Source organism: Rhinatrema bivittatum, chromosome 2 (assembly GCF_901001135.1).
Source record: "Rhinatrema bivittatum chromosome 2, aRhiBiv1.1, whole genome shotgun sequence".
Classification (NCBI taxonomy): domain Eukaryota; kingdom Metazoa; phylum Chordata; class Amphibia; order Gymnophiona; family Rhinatrematidae; genus Rhinatrema; species Rhinatrema bivittatum.
This window is the reverse complement of record NC_042616.1, coordinates 395325621-395340607: the sequence shown is the minus strand read 5'-3', so window position 1 is coordinate 395340607 and position 14987 is coordinate 395325621. Positions and strand designations below refer to the sequence as shown.

At 46.5% G+C, this 14987-nt stretch overlaps 1 protein-coding gene across 1 annotated transcript in view; it reads left to right on the top strand.

Annotated features, from left to right (window-relative positions):
• Nucleotides 1-14987, top strand: part of CTNND2 (catenin delta 2) — a 2320710-nt gene that overhangs the window by 1670968 nt on the left and 634755 nt on the right.

Below are 14987 nucleotides of genomic sequence, written 5' to 3'. Positions count from 1 at the left end.
TAAAAAGACCATAAGGTATAAACAGTAGGGATGTGAATCCTTTTTTGACAATTTAAAAAAATTGTTAGATATTTTTTAAATCGTCAAAAATCGTTAGAGTCGCGATACAATAGAAATTCCCCCGATTTATCGTGAAAAATCGTAAATCGGGGGAGGGGGGAGGGCGGGAAAACCGGCACACCAAAAAAACCCCTAAACCCACCCCGACCCTTTAAAACAAATCCCCCACCCTCCCGAACCCCCCCAAAATGTTTTAAATTACCTGGTGGTCCAGTGGAGGGGTCCCAGCGCGATCTCCCGCTCTCGGGCCATCGGCGCCATTTTGGCTGCCACTAATATAAATGGCGCCGATGGCCCGATTAAAAAAAACCCCACCCAACCCTTTAATAATTAAAAATTCCACACTCTTTATACCTGGGAACCTTTGATTCCTATCACCCTGAGATCGTTGTGGATCAGGCAGGCATAGGAGTTCACACAAACCTTTCTCTCTTATATAAACACACTCTTTAACATACATGTTCATTCTCATACATACTCTGTCATATGTTCTCTCACAAAAACATGCTGTCAGGCTCACTCACACACATGCTCACTGAGTCACGTAAACACTCACATGCACTCATGCGTGCATGCTCAGTCACATGCACTCTCATGCCCGATACACAGGCACTCAAAATTCACACCAGCTCATATATTCTGAATGACTCACTCTCACTCTGCCTCTGAATACGTTTATAAAAATCTTTTATTTACTTTTACAGTGGTGGTCAAGGCGTATTCAGGTAGGGCCCCAAAAGAATAGGGTCTGAGTAGGGTCAGCAGGTAGTGATCCCTCTTGGTAGGAGCAGGCTGGAAGGCCCAGATGCTGGCAGGGAGGCGCTGGTAGGTTTTTTGGTTTTTTTTTTGTAGCGGACCAAGCATGAAGACAATTGTGCCTAGGAGCAGTGGTAGGTGCTGAGCCCATGGTGAGGTAGACATGCAAGATGTGTGTGTTCCTGTCGCTGGCAGAGGAGACTCGCGACCAGGCATGGCAGAGGAAAGGCAGGTGGGAAGGAGGCAACAGGAGTGCTTCCCGTTGCTATAATAGTGGTAGGGGAGGATAGGAGAATAGCGAGAGCAGGCCCATGGAGCTGCCTTACTGTTGCCGTCGCCACATGAATCCAAAAAACAAAAAGAGAGCCATGGGGAGCTGAGAAATACATAAAGCTGCTGCAGGGCTTAGCGGCGGCCCCTAATTGACCAGCTCCTGTATTCGGCCCCTTTGGCCTGAGCTCCTACAGCGGTTTACGGCAACTCTGTTCGGTCCCGCTGGCAGCCCACAGCAGAGCAGCTCTTTTCTTTAGCCATGACGGCAGGGAAGACAGAGGCAAGTTGTGAGAGGAAGGCACCAGAGTGTTCCTTCTGCCGCAGTGCAGCATGGGGAATGTGTGAAGGGAGCAGGTCCCAGCCCATGCTGCCTCTCTCCTGAAAATGAAAGGACAACCTTAAGCAGAAAGAAGAGCTGCTGTGGGGTGGTGTTGATCATAGCAGTTCCGCAGGCATGAGGCCACTGTGACCAACACCAACCATGTGATTGGGTTGACTGACCCAACTGGGCATGCCCATAGCCCCGATAGGCCAATCCGCCCCTGATGCAAGACATATCAAGCAGTCTACTCATTTGTCCCATGATGATTTATAGTTGTCCTTGCAGCATATGACAATCTATCTCACCTGGTGCTTGAGTGCATCATTTCCATGCCCAAAACTTGCTGGCCATTGTAGTGTTCCTACATCATTAGCAAATGTTGTTCTTTAACAAATTAAATTTCTAAAGCATTGTGCACATAAAATTAGCATATACGCTTGTATGTAGTTTGTATTCATGTACATGCTAGTTTATTCTTGGAGGAGAAGTCCATTAATGGCTATTAATCAATTTTACTTAGGGAATAGCCACTGCTATTAATTGCATCAGTAGCATGGGATCTTCTTAGTGTTTGGGTAATTGCCAGGTTCTTGTGGCCTGGTTTGGCCTCTGTTGGAAACAGGATGCTGGGCTTGATGGACCCTTGGTCTGACCCAGCATGACAATTTCTTATGTTCTTATAAATATCAAAACTATGCGGATATTTTCAGTTTTGTGCGCATATTTACCAGCACCATAAAGGGGTGCTCTAGGGATGTTCTGAGGCACATAAGTTGCAATTTTATAAGAGATTTACGGGAATGCATTAGTCAATTTATTTGTTCAATTTTACACCTACTAATTAACTAGCGCAAATGATATCAGACTCATCTGTTGTCTGCTACTTTTGGGTGGGAGGTCTGGATGAACTGGGCGGAGTCCAGGTTGAAGTACTGGGTGGTTCTAGGAAAACAGAAGATGGACTGAGTAAAAGGTGGAAGTATCGGCAAACTGGTGATTGCATGCACACGCGCTTTTTATGACATAGAATTGCTTCCATGTATAAATCAGGGTTTTACGCATACAAGTTGGTTTTTTTTTTGCACTGAAAATATATGTTTATAAAATAGGTATGGAAAATGTGTGCTTTTAATGTATTGCAGATAGTTATGTGCACTGAAACATGGGGGGGGGGGGGGGTGCTGATATATGCATATTTTATAATCTGCACAGATCAGATACTCCTAATTATAAAATACTATAGTGGATCTTTGAAAGTTATCATTTATTTGTGCATATGTATGGTGTATGGTTTTATTTGCTAGTAAGCTTGGAGTTTTCATTCACATTTTTTGCATTACAATGTTCTATCATTTTCTCTTTTCTTTTCCCTTCTTTATTGGATCAGCCATTGTTTTCTTTTTTCCTTTCATGAAATCGTTTTCCGAAACTACTGTATGTACCCCTTTTCTTTCACATATGGTATTTGGGTAGCTTTTTAGTGCTTCATATGAAAAAGCTTCAGTTGTGAATGAGGGAGCTTTAGCATGTTATAAGCGGGTATATATTCTAAAATCTAATTGTTTGTAGGCAATTCTGGTCCTGGAATGCTACAGACAGGTCTGTTTTCAGGAGGTTCACAATGAATATTCATGTCATATTTTTACATACAATGGAAGCAGTGCATGCTAATACACCTCATGCACATTCATTGTGGATGTCCTGAAAACCAGACCTGTTTGTGGCCCTCTAGAACTGGAGTTGCCTACTCTTAGTGTAAACTGTAATGTAGAAGGCTTATTATAGTTATTTGTGTTCTCTACACTTGATGTATCAATGCATATGTATTTTATTTATAGTATTCTCTTGTAAGCATTTGGAATACAGAGATTTTTATTGAGCCCTCGTACATTTTTCATTCACATAAACCAGTGCATAGCAAGAACTCTGCTCATCAATGTTGACATTTTTTGGCTCTATTTGTTGTAAACTGCCCCGAACCTTGGAGGGCACGGTCAACAAATCTTTTCAAATAAATAAATAAAATACATGGTGAAAACAGTTATTTGAAAACTCCTTCAGAACTTAATTGCCTTGGAAGAAATCCACTTCCCATAGAGTCCTGTCTCTTTCCTTACCCTTTCATTAATGATTTGTTTTTGGAGTGGAGGGGGCAGGAATATATGGTGAGTGCATTTGTTTCCAGACCTCGTGCATGCTGCCCACCCCACCCCCATGCAGCCCTCCCCCTACTCTCCTCCACTCCCTCCCCTATGCAGGTGCAATCTGTTCTGACTTCCTCCAGTCCCCCTACCTTTGCAGTGCTCTCTATCTCTTCCCCATAGCTATTCTGCTGCCTCCCAGATGCTTCTTCCTCCTGCCACTGCTGCTTCCTTCTGGGGTCCCAGTTGGGGCTGAAATTCCACCTCCTCCTTCTCCCTTTGTCGTCTTGTCAGTTTACAAAATCTGCATGTCTCAGGTGAGTGTGCAAATTGATTTTCAAAACCCTGACTGGGAATGAGCAACATGTCACAAAGCCCATTGCAATGCGTTTGACTGGATGAGTTGAAGGACAGAGTGAAAAACTGGCCATTTTTTAACCAAAATGAGAGGTTGCCCTTTTACATTTTGGAGACCTCTCTTGTAGGAAGAAGAAAATGTTTACATGTCTTGTAGTTGTTGGGCACATCTTGAATACTTGACATAATTCTATTATAAGATTGTTAAGTACTATAACTATCGGGTTGAATATAAGAAAGTAAGATATACCATGCTGATTCGGACCAAAATCCACTGAGCCCAGCATCCTATCTCCATCAGATTAATTTGGGTCAAAAGTACCTGGAAGAATCCAAAAAGTATATCCATTTCTTGTTGTTGACTCTAAGTGATAAGCTATGGCTTTCCCAGATCTACCTGGCTAATAATGGTTTATGAACTCTCCATCCAGGAACTTGTCCAAATCCCTTTTAAACCCCGCAAGATGTCTTGACCATGTCCTCTGGAAACAAATTCCATAGTTTGTTTGTACGTTGGGCGAAAAATGACTTCCTCCATTTTGTTTTTAAAGCTGCAACCTGTTATCTTCATGGCATGTCCCCTAGTCTTACTATAATTTGAAAGGGTAAATAACCACTTCCTATTTACCTGTTCCATCCCACATGATTTTATAAACTTCTGTCATATCCCCTCTCAGTTGCCTCTTCTCCAGTATGTAGAGCCCTATCTTGGTAATCTCATTTTATGAGGTAGCCATTCTCTCTCCTTTATCATTTTGGTTGCCCTCCTTTATTCCTTTCCTAATTCTGCTGTATCTTTTTGGAGATTGGGGTGACAAGACCTGCACACAGTACTCAAAGAGCAGTTGGACCATGCATCGACACAGAAGGCCTTCCCGCCGTCTCATGGTGCTTACCTTGGAAGAACAGCCTAACCCTCAGCACTGGGACCAGTGTTAAAAATCCTATTAAGAACATGTTTGCATGACGTAATAAACAAATGTGCCTTCATTAGTGTTGGCAAGTACTGAATTAATGTTTGCTTTCTCAGCGTTAACCATCCATCAGGCCATCTTTTAAACAAATAAAACCATGTCTCACTGTCAGGGAAAAAAAACAATCTATTTCCCAAACTACATTAAGAACATCAAATGGTGATGCATGGCTACGGCTGTGCCTGAGGCTTAGAGTTTACATAAGAATTATTCTCTTTACAAAAATAGACTTCTTTTGTGACAGTGAAATCTATCTTTGGAACTGAATGGCATTTTCCATGTATTAAGAAGCTATTTTATGTATCAAGGCGCTTTAAGGCACCACATAGTAGTTAAATTGTTCCATATTTGTTTCTCCACCTCAGTTCCTTCAACTTCATTGAGCCTGCTTGGTAACCTTTACAATCATATCTAATGGACCAGCCTGTTCCATGTAGTTGAGGGGATAGTGTAATATATGAGCCATTGTTGTTTTAGTCTGGTTCTTTGTTTCTCATGAGAAGGTCTGTTTTGTAACATATGTGCAAATGCTATGAGCCAGTGAAGCTTCCAAAACTGCATATTAGCTCACTGCCATATTGTTTACACATTTGCTAGTAAGCATCAACATGAGTCTTACTTAGCAAACATGACTATTATTATTTATTTCATTGTCCCTTTCCTTTTTGCAGGCATCTAGGACTATATACTGTAAAAAAAAAAAAAAAAATAAAAATAAAAAAGTAGGCCTAATTAAATTTGTTTTTATCTAGTACAAATTCTGTTATTTGCTTATCTTACTCAACTGGCACAATGATATGTACTGGCAATTAGAGATGTGAATCGTGTCCTCGATCGTCTTAACGATCAATTTCGGCTGGGAGGGGGAGGGAATCGTATTGTTGCCGTTTTGGGGGGGGTAAAATATCGTGATAAATCGTTAAAATCGTTAAAACCCGCTAAAATCGTTAAAACCCGCTAAAACCCACCCCCGACCCTTTAAATTAAATCCCCCACCCTCCCGAACCCCCCCCCAAATAACTTAAATTACCTGGTGGTCCAGCGGCGGTCTGGAACGGCAGCGGTCCGGAACGGGCTCCTGCTATTGAATCTTGTTGTCTTCAGCCGGCGCCATTTTCCAAAATGGCGCCGAAAAATGGCGGCGGCCATAGACCAACAGGATTCGACGGCAGGAGGTCCTTCCGGACCCCCGCTGGACTTTTGGCAAGTCTTGTGGGGGTCAGGAGGCCCCCCCCAAGCTGGCCAAAAGTTCCTGGAGGTCCAGCGGGGGTCAGGGAGCGATTTCCCGCCGCGAATCGTTTTCCGTACGGAAAATGGCGCCGGCAGGAGATCGACTGCAGGAGGTCGTTCAGCGAGGGTTCCGGCGCCTCGCTGAACGACCTCCTGCAGTCGATCTCCTGCCGGCGCCATTTTCCGTACGGAAAACGATTCGCGGCGGGAAATCGCTCCCTGACCCCCGCTGGACCTCCAGGAACTTTTGGCCAGCTTGGGGGGGGCCTCCTGACCCCCACAAGACTTGCCAAAAGTCCAGCGGGGGGCCGGAAGGACCTCCTGCCGTCGAATCCTGGTGGTCTATGGCCGCCGCCATTTTTCGGCGCCATTTTGGAAAATGGCGCCGGCTGAAGACAACAAGATTCAATAGCAGGAGCCCGTTCCGGACCGCTGCCGTTCCGGACCGCCGCTGGACCACCAGGTAATTTAAGTTATTTGGGGGGGGGTTCGGGAGGGTGGGGGATTTAATTTAAAGGGTCGGGGGTGGGTTTTAGCGGGTTTTAGTGTGCCGGCTCACGATTCTAACGATTTATAACGATAAATCGTTAGAATCTCTATTGTATTGTGTTTCATAACGGTTTAAGACGATATTAAAATTATCGGACGATAATTTTAATCGTCGTAAAACGATTCACATCCCTACTGGCAATGCGTAATGTGATTGAACTTAGCCAGCTTATCTAGCTGTGCTGAATGCAGGTTATCTAATAGAGTTTAGGCCCCTAAAGTCTTAATATTTTGTGACATCTCCTTTTTATGTGCTTTATTTTTATTTGCTTTTTAAAACAGTCCACAATAAAGCCTTGAAAGGATGATAGCAAATATAATACAATACATGAAAGCAATAGCATACAAAAATCAATGAAAAAGACCCCAATACATAAAAATAGAGCCAGTTCACAAAAGGGTAAGCATCAGCTCTTTAATGAAAATGATCTGCCTAGTATCAGGCAAGCTTACAGACAGACCAAGAAATCATAATACCTTTTACACCTTTAATTACTACATTGGAAGAAGATGGAGGAGTACTTGCTGCAGGACTTCCAGTCACAATAGGAAACGCTAACAATTGTCAAACAATATTTCAGGGGCAATTTTTGCTGATATGCTTAGCAGAAGCAAAGTACCTGGTGCTTCTTTACCCATGCAAGCTTTAATAATTTCCATTTGCTTTTCTGGCCAATACAGTATGCATAATTTTGCAAATGCTAAACTATGCACATTATTGCCTCCTCTGGCCAAAGCCCATCCTGGGAAGGCTTCCATGAAAATAAGGGTAAAGATACACGTGTTGCTGTTGTATTTTATTGCTACCAGTGTTCTAGTAGCCTCTGCTTCAAGCATAGCTCCCCTAGATGTGCTAGAAATTTTATTTTATTTTATTTATTTATTTATTTATTTATTTATTTAACAGCTTTTATATACCGACGAACGTTGGGAACATCTCATCGGTTTACAGGGAACAAAACTTAGCAACAGGCTTTACAGTGAACAAAGAACTGAAGGGGAATAAAATCTTAGTAAACAATAGAACTGAATGAAATTTAAGGGGTGCAAGGAGAGGGAGGGGCTAGGAGGGGAGGAGGACAGGCGGGGTGGAGGGGAGGTAGGGAGGGGGGAGGAGGAGGACGAATGAAACAAGGGCTAGGGAGATGATCATGATAGGCTGCTTTCATGATCTGAGCTGAAGATTTTCAGTTTTAAGGAAATGGGAGGGTAGAAGAATTAAGGTTGGATTGGGCAGCATTGGGCAGTCCAGAATGTCCGCCGTGGTGGGGGCTTATCTGTGCCAACTTGGAGTCCAGGTGTTTCCATACCTGCATGACTGGCTGGTGCAGAGCAACACGTAAACCGGAGTACTGCGGGAACTGCACACCACCATTCAGGTCCTGGAATGTCTGGGGTTTTTAATCAATTGCCCGAAGTCAAACCTCAGCCCCTTGTCTCGACTGGCTTTCATCAGGGCCAAACTGGATGCATCACATGACAAGGTCTTCCTCTCTTATGACAGAGCGTGTGCATTGGCCTCCCTGGCAAGGAAAATCCAGGCAAACAGACTGGTTTCAGCGCGACGCATTTTACAGCTCTTGGGACACATGTCCATGGCCGTGCATGTCATTTCCTTCACCTGTCTCCATATACGATGCACCCAGTGGTCCCTACGCTCCCAATGGTGACAGGCCACCCAGGGCCTCCAGGTCTGTATCCGGGTGTTTCCACCACTCAGGACCTCCCTGTCTTGGTGAATGTCTCCTCTCAACCTAGAGTGCGGTATTCCCTTTCGGGCACCACAGACGCGTCTCACGTGAGGTGGGGAGCCTACATCACTGGCCTCCGTACCCATGGTCTCTGGACCCCGTGGAAGTCACAGTGCCAGATAAACCTCTTGGCATTGAGGTCAATCCGGTATTCCCTATGGATCTTCTGGGATCACTTTGCCAACCAGGTCATCCTTGTTCAGACAGACAACCTAACATAGAAACATAGAAGTGACGGCAGAAGAAGACCAACGGCCCATCCAGTCTGCCCAGCAAGCTACGCAGTTTATCCATTTTTTCCCCCCCTTTTTCTCCCTCCCACCCGTCTCTATTGGCTTCCAGCACCCTCCGGCCCCAATTCCCTTCCACCCCTCCACCAATGCAGAGAGCAGCGCCATCCTAGTGAACATCCAACTCAATCAGGGGTAGCAACCGCCGCAACCAGCAGGTCACCCCTGCCCCTTACCCACCCCTGTTTTGTTTGCTTGTTTGTTTGTTTGGTTTTTTTTTTTGAGATGGCAGCCCTCCATCCTTCCGCTCCGTGAAGGTGGAACACCAACCACTGGCATCCCGCTCCGTGAATGCCTCTGTGGCTACTGCCGCTCCGTGCAGTGTTTTGTTGCATGAAAGTGGAACACCAACTACTGGCCACTGGCATCCCGCTCCGTGAATGCCTCAGTGGCTACTGCCGCTCCGTGCAGTGTTTTGCTGCCTGGAGGTGCAACACCAACTACTGGCCACTGGCATCCCGCTCCGTGAATGCCTCAGTGGCTACTGCCGCTCCGTGCAGTGTTTGCTGCCTCCTCTCTATTTATGCCCACTAGACTTGATGGATCCACAGTGTAACCAAGTGGCCAAATGGTATATCACCAAGCATGGAGGTACCAGGTCCTTCCTTCTGTGTCAGGAGGCAGTGCAAATCTGGAGCTAGGTACTGGTGTAGGGCATGCTTCTCAGAGCAGTGTACCTGACAGGCACACAGAACGTCCTGGCGGACCAGATGAGCGGCACCTTCCAACCTCATGAGTGGTCTCTGAAACAGGAGCTAGAGGTATCTGGGGGACCACGGACGTGGATTTGTTTGCTTCCCGCAGCAATGCGAAAATGCTCCAATACTGCTCTCTGACCAGATCAGATGACGTGCCACCCACAGACGCATTTGCGATCCATTGGGGGACGGGCCTCCTGTACATCTATCTGCCTCTTCCATTGGTGTTGAAGACTCTACTGATCTTCGCCAAGACCGGGGATTCATGATCCTTATCGCTCCCCATTGGCCACGACAGGTATGGTTCTCGCTTCTGCGGCAACTCTCTGAGGATGGCTCCGGACCTCCTTTCCCAGAACCAGGGCAGACTACGCCATCCAAACTTCTGTGCCCTGTCCCTCATGGCATGGATGTTGAAAGGTTGATCCTGCAACCCCTGGCTCCATCAGAGGACGTGATCAGGGTCCTGGGTGGCTTCCAGGAAGCCATCCACTCTGAAGTCTTATGCGTCGAAGTGGAAGATTTCACCATATGGTGAGAGCAGAAGAGTCTTGATCCCTTCGCTTGCTCTCTCCGACACCTCCTGAACTATCTTCTACATTTCTCGGAGGCAGGTCTTAAAACTAATTCTGTGTGGGTGCACCTCAGCACCATAGGTGTGTGCCATCAAGAATTGGACGGTTTACCCATCTTGATGCAACCTATCGTGGGGTGGTTCATGCGAGTGCTTCTTTAGCTGCAGCCTCCACTGCGGCCCCTTCAGTCTCATGGGACCTGAATGAGGTGCTAAGCCAGCTGATGAAACCACCATTTGAGCCACTATGTTCGTGCACTCTACATGGAAGGTAGTCTTCCTGATAGCGTCACATCAGCGCAGGGTCAGTGAGCTGCACGCCTTAGTGACTTATCCGCTCTATACTAGGTCTATCATGACAGAGTGGTTCTGGGCATGCACTCTTTGGGGTAGATTTTCAGACGAGCGCGAACAGCCTACTTTTGTTTGCGCTCCAGGCGCAAACAAAAGTACGCTGGATTTTAGTAGATACGCGCGTAGTCGCGCGTATCGGCTAAAATCCTGGATCGGCGCGCGCAAGGCTATCAATTTCGTATAGCCTGCGCGCGCCGAGCCGCGCAGCCTACCCCCGTTCCCTCCTAGGCCGCTCCGAAATCGGAGCGGCCTAGAAGGGAACTTTCCTTTGCCCTCCCCTCACCTTCCCCTCCCTTCCCCTACCTAACCCACCCGCCCGGCCCTGTCTAAACCCCCATCCTACCTTTGTCGGGGGATTTACGCCTCCCAGAGGGAGGCGTAAATCCCCGCGCGCCAGCGGGCCTCCTGCGCACCGGGCCGCGACCTGGGGGCGGGTACGGAGGGCGCGGCCACGCCCCCCGGGTCGTAGCCACGCCCCCGTACCCGCCCCCAAAATGCTGCCGACACAACGCCGCGCGCTCCGGCCCCGCCCCCCGACACGCCTCCCGACACGCCCACTCCGAAAACCCCGGGACTTACGCGAGTCCCGGGGTTCTGCGCGCGCCGGTGAGCCTATGTAAAATAGGCTCACCGGCGCGCAGGGCCCTGCTCGCGTAAATCCGCCCAGTTTTGGGCGGATTTACGCGAGCAGGGCTCTGAAAATCCGCCCCTTTATTTCTGCCCAAGGTGGTTAGAGATTTCCATCTTAACCAGTCCGTTGTGCTGCCTACTTTCTTCCCCAAGCCTCATGCCGGTCTGGGGGAGAAGGCACTTAACACACTGGATTGCAAGAGGGCCCTGGCTTTCTACCTGGACCGTATGGCAGGCCACACGCTGTCCATCCAGCTTTTTATCTCATTTGATTCCAATTGGCTGGGCAGGGCTGTTACCAAGAAAACTCTTTCCACCAGGATAGCAGACTGTATCTCTTTCTTCTATGACCAGGCGGGCCTGCACCTACAGTGTCCTGCTATGGTGCACTCCGTAAGGGCCATGGCGACCTCTGTGGCCTACCTCCATGCAGTTCCAATGGGAGAGATTTGCAGAGCTGCAGTGTGGATTTCCCTTCACACTTTTGATGCACATTATTGTCTGGACAGGGATGGCCGACGAGATAGCAAATTCGGCCATCCCTGCACAACCTTTTAGTTGTGAACCCAACTCTTCCACCGAGAGCCCCTGTCTTTTTGTTCAGGCTGCTCCCAAGATCACCAGCACCCCTGTTGTTGCAGCCATTGGCACTAAGTTTGGTGTCTGTTGGTTCCATTGAGTCGGGTCCGGCCTGTAGCTAGGGATTCACCAATGTGAATCCCTAGCTACAGGGATTGTAAGCCCTCTGGGGATAGAGAAATACCTACAGTACCTGAATGTAAACCGGTGTGATATCTCAATTGAGATCAAAGGTCGGTATATAAAAACAATAAATAAATAAATAAATAAATAAATAAATAAAACTGTGTGAGGACTACCATCCTGCTTGTCCTAAGAGAAAGCGTAGTTGCTTACCTGTAGCTGGTGTTTTCCTAGGACAGCAGGATGTTAGTCCTCACGAAACCCACCTGCCGCCCCATGGAGTTGGGTTCTCCAGGTTCTTTTGTTTTTATCATATCCACTTACACGACTACAGAGAGACCCCACATGGATGCAGGGATAGTGGCATGCTGGGCATGCTCAGTGTGGCAGCCAAAGTTTCTAGAAACTTTGACAGAATTTTTCCGTGATGGGCTCCATCTGATGATGTCACCCATGTGTGAGGACTAACATCCTGCTATCCTAGGAGAACACCTGTTACAGGTAAACAACTGCGCTTAACCGACCCTTATTTCCATTTACTCCACCCAAACTACTCCCACTCAAATACTAATTTTAAATTTGCATACACATTTCGCAAAATGGTATCTATCACATGCGTTGTGGCATTATGTGCGTTAGGGCCCTAACATGCACGATAACGCTTTAACGCTTTTTTATAAATGACTGTGTGATATAGGAGAAATGAGTTATTTTCTTAAATTGGTTTATTTTCCTTGCTACATCTTAAAAACATATTGTAAAAAAAAATTAAGAATGTCAGAAGACTTGCTTTCAAAATGCATGCTGATTTTGGAAGGTCATCCTGTATTATATAAGAATCATATTGAAAGGGTTTCGTTTTGCTGAAGAATAGTTGTGAATAATTATGGCTCTTTACGTGGCAGATCGAAATGTCATTCTTGCATATTCTCTATGGGTCCTGCAAATTGGTGCTGTAGAACAGTTGTCAACTCATCAACATCTTCCTTGGAATATGGTTGCAGCCTCTTAGGAACAGAAGCATGATGAGAATACATCACTCGCAGAACAGCAGCACAAGCAGGTCAAAAGGATGTTTCTGTGTCATCTTCAGCTGCTTCTCCAAAGAATTGCTCAGTTCACTTTGGGTTAGGTGATAGTGTAGCAAAATTTGTACCTTGGCTTTGGAGAAATGCCAAATTTATTTGTAGGTTTGTTCGTTTGACACTTTAAAGAAGTATGGGTGTACATTTGCAATGTAGGACCTTTATAATAACAAAAAACTGAAATGAACTTAACTACTAAGAAACTTATGTTTTTGTTTAATAATTTATTAACTAAAACATCTCTTAATTCTGACAAAACAGCTAGCATAACTGAACAAAGTTTCAGGGAGCTACTGTATAATTTTTAAGACTTTATTCAAATATGTTATGTGTAATGAACTATAGAGGGAGATAAATAAAGCTCTGACATATATTCTTTCTGTACAGTATGCTGCATTTGTTATGTTACGAGTAAAGTCAATAGTGGACCCTTGGGCCGGCTGAGGTGGACAGCGTCCACAGGAGTTAATAAGCCGGGAGGCGGCACTCAGCTGGAGCGGACTGGTGGCGTCTTCACCCTGGAAACCCGAGACCCCCCCAGGAGGAGCCCGTAGGGGTCCGAGTCGCTGGGACTTAGGAGAATCGTGAAGAAGACCAAGGTTCGTGGCTGGCTGAAGACAAAGGAGAATCGTGAAGAAGACCAAGGTTCGTGGCTGGCTGAAGACAAAGGAGAATCGTGAAGAAGACCAAGGTTCGTGGCTGGCTGAAGACAAAGGAGAATCGTGAAGAAGACCAAGGTTCGTGGCTGGCTGAAGACAAAGGAGAATCGTGAAGAAGACCAAGGTTCGTGGCTGGCTGAAGACAAAGGAGAATCAGGAACCGGAGCTGGAGTCAGGATATGTAGACAGCAAGTGGAGCCCAGAGCTGGAGCCAAGGCACAGCAGGACCAAACAGAACCTGACCTGGAAGCAAGGCACGGCTGGGACAAGCTGGAACCGGAGCTGGAAGCAAGGCACGGCTGGAACAAGCTGGAACCGGAGCTGGAAGCAAGGCACGGCTGGAACAAGCAGGAACCAGAGCTGGAAGCAAGGCACGGCTGGAACAAGCAGGAACCAGAGCTGGAAGCAAGGCACGACTGGAACAAGCAGGAACCAAGGCTGAAAGCAACGCTGGGAAGCAACTAAGCACTCAGGAGAGCGACCTCGTTGCAAAGGCAAAGCAAGGAAGTCAGACGATGGTTTAAATAGCCAGCCAGCGTCTGACGTCAGGAACAGGGCGGTTCAGCACTTCCGGGTGCTGGACCTTTAAGAGCCCCCTGCTCACGCGCGCGCGTTGCCTGGCAGTGGGAGGAGTCAGAATCGTCCTTCGGCAGCGTCTCCACGTGGAGAGAGACGCTGCCATGCGGCCCTGCAGGCCCCAGGAGCAACGGATTGCAGCGAGACCGGGGGAGGCAGGAGAAAGGTAAGGACCCGGTCGCTAGCCTAGCGACCGGGACTGCAACAGCATTCTCGTGTAATGTCAAATCTGAAGCTGCAGTATTTGTCAGTTCATCATTGGTAAGATGTTTAATGTATGCATGTGACAGCAAATTAATTACTAGAAGAATATTAATGGTAAATTGATCAATTTGTAAAGAATCAGCTTAAATCCTCATAAGTAAATGATTGGTAACAACAGTAGTCACTAGGCCAGGGGTAGCCAACTCCGGTCTTCGAGAGCCACAGAGAGGCCAGGTTTTCAGGATATCTACAATGAATATGTATGAGATAGATTTGCATGCACTGCCTCCATTGTATGCAAATCTATTTCATGCATATTCATTGTAGATATCTTGACAACCTAGACTGTTTGTGGTTCTCTAGGACAGGTGTTGGCCACTCCTGTACTAGTTTAACCTATGCATATTAGAGATGTGTTTCGTGTTGCTTTATCATGTCAGGCTTCGATTTGGGCCCCCCCACGGGAATTTCATTTTTCCCGTGGTTTGGGGTTTTTCTGGGGGGGTCCCGATTTTCGGGTTAGTGCGTGCTAACTCTTCCACGTTAGTGTGCACTAACGGGAAGTGAGAGGTGAGCAGGATCGGCCGCGCAACAGTGCGTACCTGATATACCGTATATGAGGCCATGCAGAGTTGTTTGAAAATTTCCCTACCTGCATGTTTCACATAATCAAAATGAGAGAAAACCTTTAGTGTGTGGTTTCTAAAACTATGTGAATATATATACAAATTTAAAAAATATAGAAATTCATTATGAAGAATTCTCATATTAATCTAAAATACAGTAAATGTATTAAAAAGGT